This window comes from Mus pahari, chromosome 7, assembly GCF_900095145.1.
Source record: "Mus pahari chromosome 7, PAHARI_EIJ_v1.1, whole genome shotgun sequence".
NCBI lineage: Eukaryota > Metazoa > Chordata > Mammalia > Rodentia > Muridae > Mus > Mus pahari.
This window is the reverse complement of record NC_034596.1, coordinates 2,062,385-2,067,814: the sequence shown is the minus strand read 5'-3', so window position 1 is coordinate 2,067,814 and position 5,430 is coordinate 2,062,385. Positions and strand designations below refer to the sequence as shown.

The 5,430-nt window shown below is 51.9% G+C and overlaps 1 long non-coding RNA gene across 1 annotated transcript in view; it reads right to left on the bottom strand.

Moving 5' to 3' along the window:
* LOC115064402 overlaps window positions 1-5,430 on the bottom strand; it is a 10,224-nt gene that overhangs the window by 4,095 nt on the left and 699 nt on the right. Inside the window, exon 2 of the long non-coding RNA XR_003844233.1 lies at window positions 878-954. This is a non-coding gene — a long non-coding RNA (uncharacterized LOC115064402). The remainder of the gene's footprint in view (window positions 1-877; window positions 955-5,430) is intronic.

The window sequence follows — 5,430 nt, the reverse complement described above, 5'->3', positions numbered from 1 at the left end:
ACTGCAGCCCTGGACAGCCCCAGGTCCCCTACAACTGCAGCCCTGGACAGCCCCAGGTCCCCTACAACTGCAGCCCTGGACAGCCCCAGGTCCCCCTAAGCATGCCGACTCTAGGAAGGGCTACGGTGGCATTTTGCCCCCTTCCATTAAGGAGAACACATTCACAGCCTGCTTGTGGGAGCAGAGTCACCACTTTTCCTGTTCCCCTGTCCCAACACACACACACACACACACACACACACTACGCTCGCCCTGCTGTGCCTGCCTGCCCAGCACCACTCAATACTCACTGGCTGATTAATCATTGCGAGTGCTATTCTAATTATTGTGCTTGGTGCTGAGAACAGGCTGCCTCTGCTTCTCAGAAGCCATAAACCTGCAAAGAAGGATCTCAAGATTTGTGAGCTGTTGACAACATCTCCGGCCTCTCTTTTCTCCAGCATCTCTGTGTTCATCCAGAAAGATGGGCCATGGCCACTCTAGAATCTCTCCAGAAGATCATGGGGGGGGGGGGTCTTGCTACTCAAGTTGCAAGAACAGGGACTTATGGCTTGTGGCTATAGATAGGGCAGCCAGGGGAGCTGGGCATGTGTCCCAGCTCTGGCCCCGTGTGCTTCAAGGCCTGGAATATCTGTGCCCTTGTCAGGCCTCCGTTTCTTCAGAGTACTAGAGGTCTAAGGATTTTTCTGGCTTTAATTGTGTAATTTAAGGAAAGAAAAGTGAATGGGTAGAGTGGAAAATGTGAAGGCTTAGAAATTCAAGGATGGGGAGGGGACGAGGACAGAAGCTGAAACAATAAAGCTCACAACTCCTGCACACACAGGTACACGTGCACACATGCTCAAGCCCACATACGGCAGGCTGAAGAGGAACTTACCCGTTGGCCTGCCTGCGGTCTCCGTGATGGCTGAGTCCCTCCTGGGTGCCTGCTTCGAGGGTGAGACTGCAGAAGTTCTAAAGGAGAAAGGGAAAGGGAGAGAAGGAGGGGTCTTCAGAGAAAATAGGGAGGCCTGGAAACTACATGGAAATCAGGAAGTGGGCAAGCTCCCACACTGCCGGGGAGGGAGTGGGCAAGCTCCCACACTGCCAGGAGAATAAGAGCCAAGCCGGCTGAGGACAAGCAGCAGGATTTAGTAACACACAGGGGAGGGTACACTGTGGCCACTTCTGGGTATGGGTCCTAGCCGCACCCCCAGCACATCCTCAAGCACCCAGGGATACGGATGCTCCCTGAAGGTAGACTGCAGCCAGGAGAGAGGAGGACTGTCTGAGGGGACGGGCAGCCTAGACTCAGGACGCAATCTTTATGCAAATGCTGACCAGGAGCAAACCTGAGCCCCCCACACACACCCCAGCAGTGTTTCTGAGAATAACTGGTCCTCCGTCTCATTAGGCTCCAGGGTTTTGCACCCTTTGAGCTCTCGGATTGAGGCAGCCCCACCCCACCCCTGGCCAGCTACAGCAAGGCTAAGGTGTTCAGCTCCCCAGCCCAGTCCTCTCCCAGTAGCCCAGGGACTCCTGCTTTGCTAAAAGTTGCCTTTTGTGTTTGACTTGGGCTTGAGATGTTAAACAAACAGTGGCTCTTGACAAACGCAAGCCATTGCTGTGGGACCAGTTATGCTCTAAAAGCCAAGCTAATCCCCAACTTCACTCCCTCGGAGATAAACTGAGAAACCTCTCAGCCATACCGTACCCCGCACCTACCGTCAGGGGCTATGGCTGGTGCGGCATCCCATGGCAGTTAACTGTGTTTCTCTGCCTTTGCTCCTGAGTCCTGGTTCTTACTACCCCAGCCTTCCCCTGGCTGATGATGAGATGGCTCTGGAGTCCTTCCCCTTCCCCTTGCTTCTCTGAAGCCCCGGCTCTCACTGACCAACGTAGGTGACTAGAGCCTGCAGGAAGGGCTCAAGAAAAGTTTGCAAAGTACCTTCTCTGTGCTGGCTGTTGTGCTAAAGCTCTCTCCTGTGACTGAGGTAGGAAAGGCTTGTGGGAACCTATGGTCCACTCTAGACAGGATGGGCCAGAGTTTCTCCCAAGGCTTTGGACTAGCTCAGAACTGATGGGTCAGGCCTTAAAGCAGGTTTGTTTGACTGTCAGTTCACTTCCCCTCATGCCACACAGCCTGCTTCCTTAGCCCTGCAGACATGTGGCTCTGTCTTTGTCCTTCTCCCCCCTGGCAGGACTTGCCCTGGCTTGAGAAGTATCTTGCCTGTGGGTATGGAAGCAGGATTGCTGAAGTTTTCCTGTCCCAGACTCAACGGTCTGAGTCACTTTAACACCCAAGCAGCAGAGTCAGGACTGTTCCAGGCTGGACTTGTGTCGAAGTGTGTAGTGCAGCTTTGATGTACAAAGCATTGTGGGAAGAATAGTATTTTAAAAGAATAGTATTGTCTCTACCCAGGAAAAGATATCAAGCCAGTGAGGGAGTCACCAGAGCAAATAAGCTACTGAGCAAGAGAAATGGAAACTCAGAAGTCCACAAAGGTACAAAGGAGCAGGTAGTTCAGATATGGGGGAGGTGGACACCAGGGGGGAAGTGCTCCATGGGGCCTTAGAGCTGGTCTTGAAGCCTGAATGAATATAAGGCTGGCAGAAGAAAGAGGAGAGGCAAGGAGGTACCCGTTTTTCATCTTAGGGGGACCCTGGATTCCTGGGAGTCTCAGGGAACACGAGAGAACACGGATGTGTTGAGACAGAGAGGCATGCTAAGCTGGGAATGACTGTGTGTGATGTTTAGTATACAGTGGGGCATGGTAGCTAATGGTAAATTCCAAGTAGTTACTCCAACCTTGTGCAGTTTCTTTCCTCACAAACTAGTCTTCAAAGAAGTGGCTGTTTATCCCCCATTTTGCCTAATTCTCAAGAGGATGGATCAAACAGATGTAATCAGGCCAGGAAGGGCATGGGATGTTATAAGTGAAAGGTATGCTGACATTTTCTGGTCTGAATCCACCACTTAGGGATGTGGCAAGGGAACAGCTGCCCTCCAATGCTGCTGCAAACACGGGCAGAGACAGGTTGACTTTGAGCAGGTGTGGGCAGGCCCGAGGGTCCCGTGCAGAAGGTACTGAGGTATGCTGTTAGCTCTTTGATGCACGTCAACCCAGCTCAACAGGAAGAGGGTGGCTGAAATGGTGCCACTGTCCCAGGGGTGGATCGGAAACCTTGATTGTGCTCCTCTGTCCCAATCCTACCTCTGCAAGGGACAGGATGGACAGAGGAACGCAAGCTGTCTTCCAGGACTCAGGACATGCAATACAGGTGTTCTGGTCCTGTATCTGCCAGAAGCTTGTAAGCACTGCTCCCCTCTGTAGGACCCTCACTGCCTTTCTCGGTACTGTCCAGGCCTCCGTTTCTTTATCTGTAACACGAGAAAGCTGAGCGAGATGACATCTGAGAATCCTTTAGTTCTCAAGAGCTACAAGAACAATTAAGTTAATAATAAATGTTTTGCCCCAAAGACAGCTTTCCCCTTCCCGAAACCTCTTTCACTTAATAATACTGCCTTTCATTTGTATAGCAGTCTGGGATTGGCAGCCGGAAGTGGGAAGACCATGACAGCATCGCCCCTAAAGCCCAGCCCTAAGGAAGTCACTTGCACAGATAGACAGATCTTGGGAGTAAATTGTTCCTGGAAGGATCCTGACCGGGAAGCAGCACATCAGAAGCACATGGGATTCTGGGAATGGCATTGGCTCTTCTTCCTGGAGCCAAAGGATGCCAGTGACAAAGATCCTCAACAGGCCCACAAGGCCAAAGAAAGACCATTCTTTGTGGGGAGAGGAGGCACAGGTCCCCTCATCAAGGTGTGGTGGTCTAGACACCCGAGTCTTAAAAAAGTAAAGGTCACCAGAGAACCTCACCTATTCTCCTTGCAAACATATGACTTCCTTTGATTCCTTACAGCCAACTGCTCAGGAGACTAATACATAATGATCAAACCCATTTTACAGGTGGAGAAAGAAAGGCTCAAGGGCTCAAGGAGAAGATTGTCAAGGAGAAGAATGTAGGCTCGAGAAACAAACAGACAAGAAGTCGCTTCCCAACTCAGTGACCCTGGGTGACTGTATTGCTGTTAGCCTCAGTTTCTTCATCTATAAAACAGTCCTAATTATAAGCAAACCTCCCTTTGAGGACCAAGGAAAAGATTAAGGTCGCAGGTATAGCATACTCCGAAAGATACAAGGATGCATCCTTGTGGACTGAATGGGCAGGTAGCTCTTCTGAGGTGTTTTTGGACACAAAGTGGTATCTGGCAATGACATCCCAGCCCAGAATGTGGCAGATGGTGCCTCCCCTTGCTGGCTCCCTCCTGAGCCATGGGTTTTGGGCCTATTCCACATCTCTCTGCGTGGCCTATGCCAGGGTCCCGTGAAGGGCTGTTTGACCCTTCTTGGCACTGGGATTTGCATTCCGATCATTCTGCTCTCTCAGCCCATCCATGTCCAGGGCTGTTTGGAGCTGAGTAAGGCCCCAGGGATCATCTGCCATGACAACTCATGGCAGAGATAAGGACAGAAGGCTCCAAGAGGGGCAGGAACGCTTTGCCTGAGTTCCCACTGCCTGGCCAGTTTCCTCTTCAGTGCCACAGACACCAGGTTGACAGATGAAGAAACTAAGGCAGAGGGACCCCTATGCCAGTTCCTTCAGTCCATCAGAGAGTTATGGGATCTGGGTGCCCTTATCCTAGCCCAGTTTTAGCTGGATCCCCAATCCTGTTCTGTGATTCAAGGTGGCCTCCTGTGTTTTCTATGTTGCAACGCCCAAGTCAAGCCTGTTGTGCTGGTGTAGGGCAAGGGCCATCAATAACAAGATGGGGTAAGTGGCCACAGCCACCAGCCTGGGCTGTCCCAGCCAGTCGCCAGTGCCTGGTGCTAACTGGGGAGGGACTCGGGGTCAGGAGAGAAAGTTCTCCCTTGAATATTGGCTCCGCTTGTCCTGGGCCACAGCAGATTCCTGCCAGTTTCTATGATAAGCCAAACGCTGGAGCACAGGGAGGGTCATATGACCTGAGCAGGGAGGACTGAGCCCTGGTCCTATCCCCAACTCTCCAAGTGTGTCTGTCCCATGTGCCAGCTCACCTCCTATGCCTCAGGTTCCTTCTCCATGGGCTAAGGAGTGAGCCAGTGGGGCCAAGGTCCCCTCCGGCCTCAGCACTATGATGGGGACAAGGGGAGAGGAAGGGAATTGCTATTGGAGGCTGGGGTCTTGCCCTTTCCTCTCCTCTTTCAGACCCTTTTCAGGACATTTGTATCTCCAGCACCCACAAGTTTCCCTGTCTCAGTCTGTCCCTCTCTTTGCACCACATTTTTCTGACAGATCCCTCTTTTCCTGGGTCTGTGTGGTTAGTCTTCTCCATCTCACACACACACACACACACACACACACACACACACACACACACACACACACACACACACACACACACAC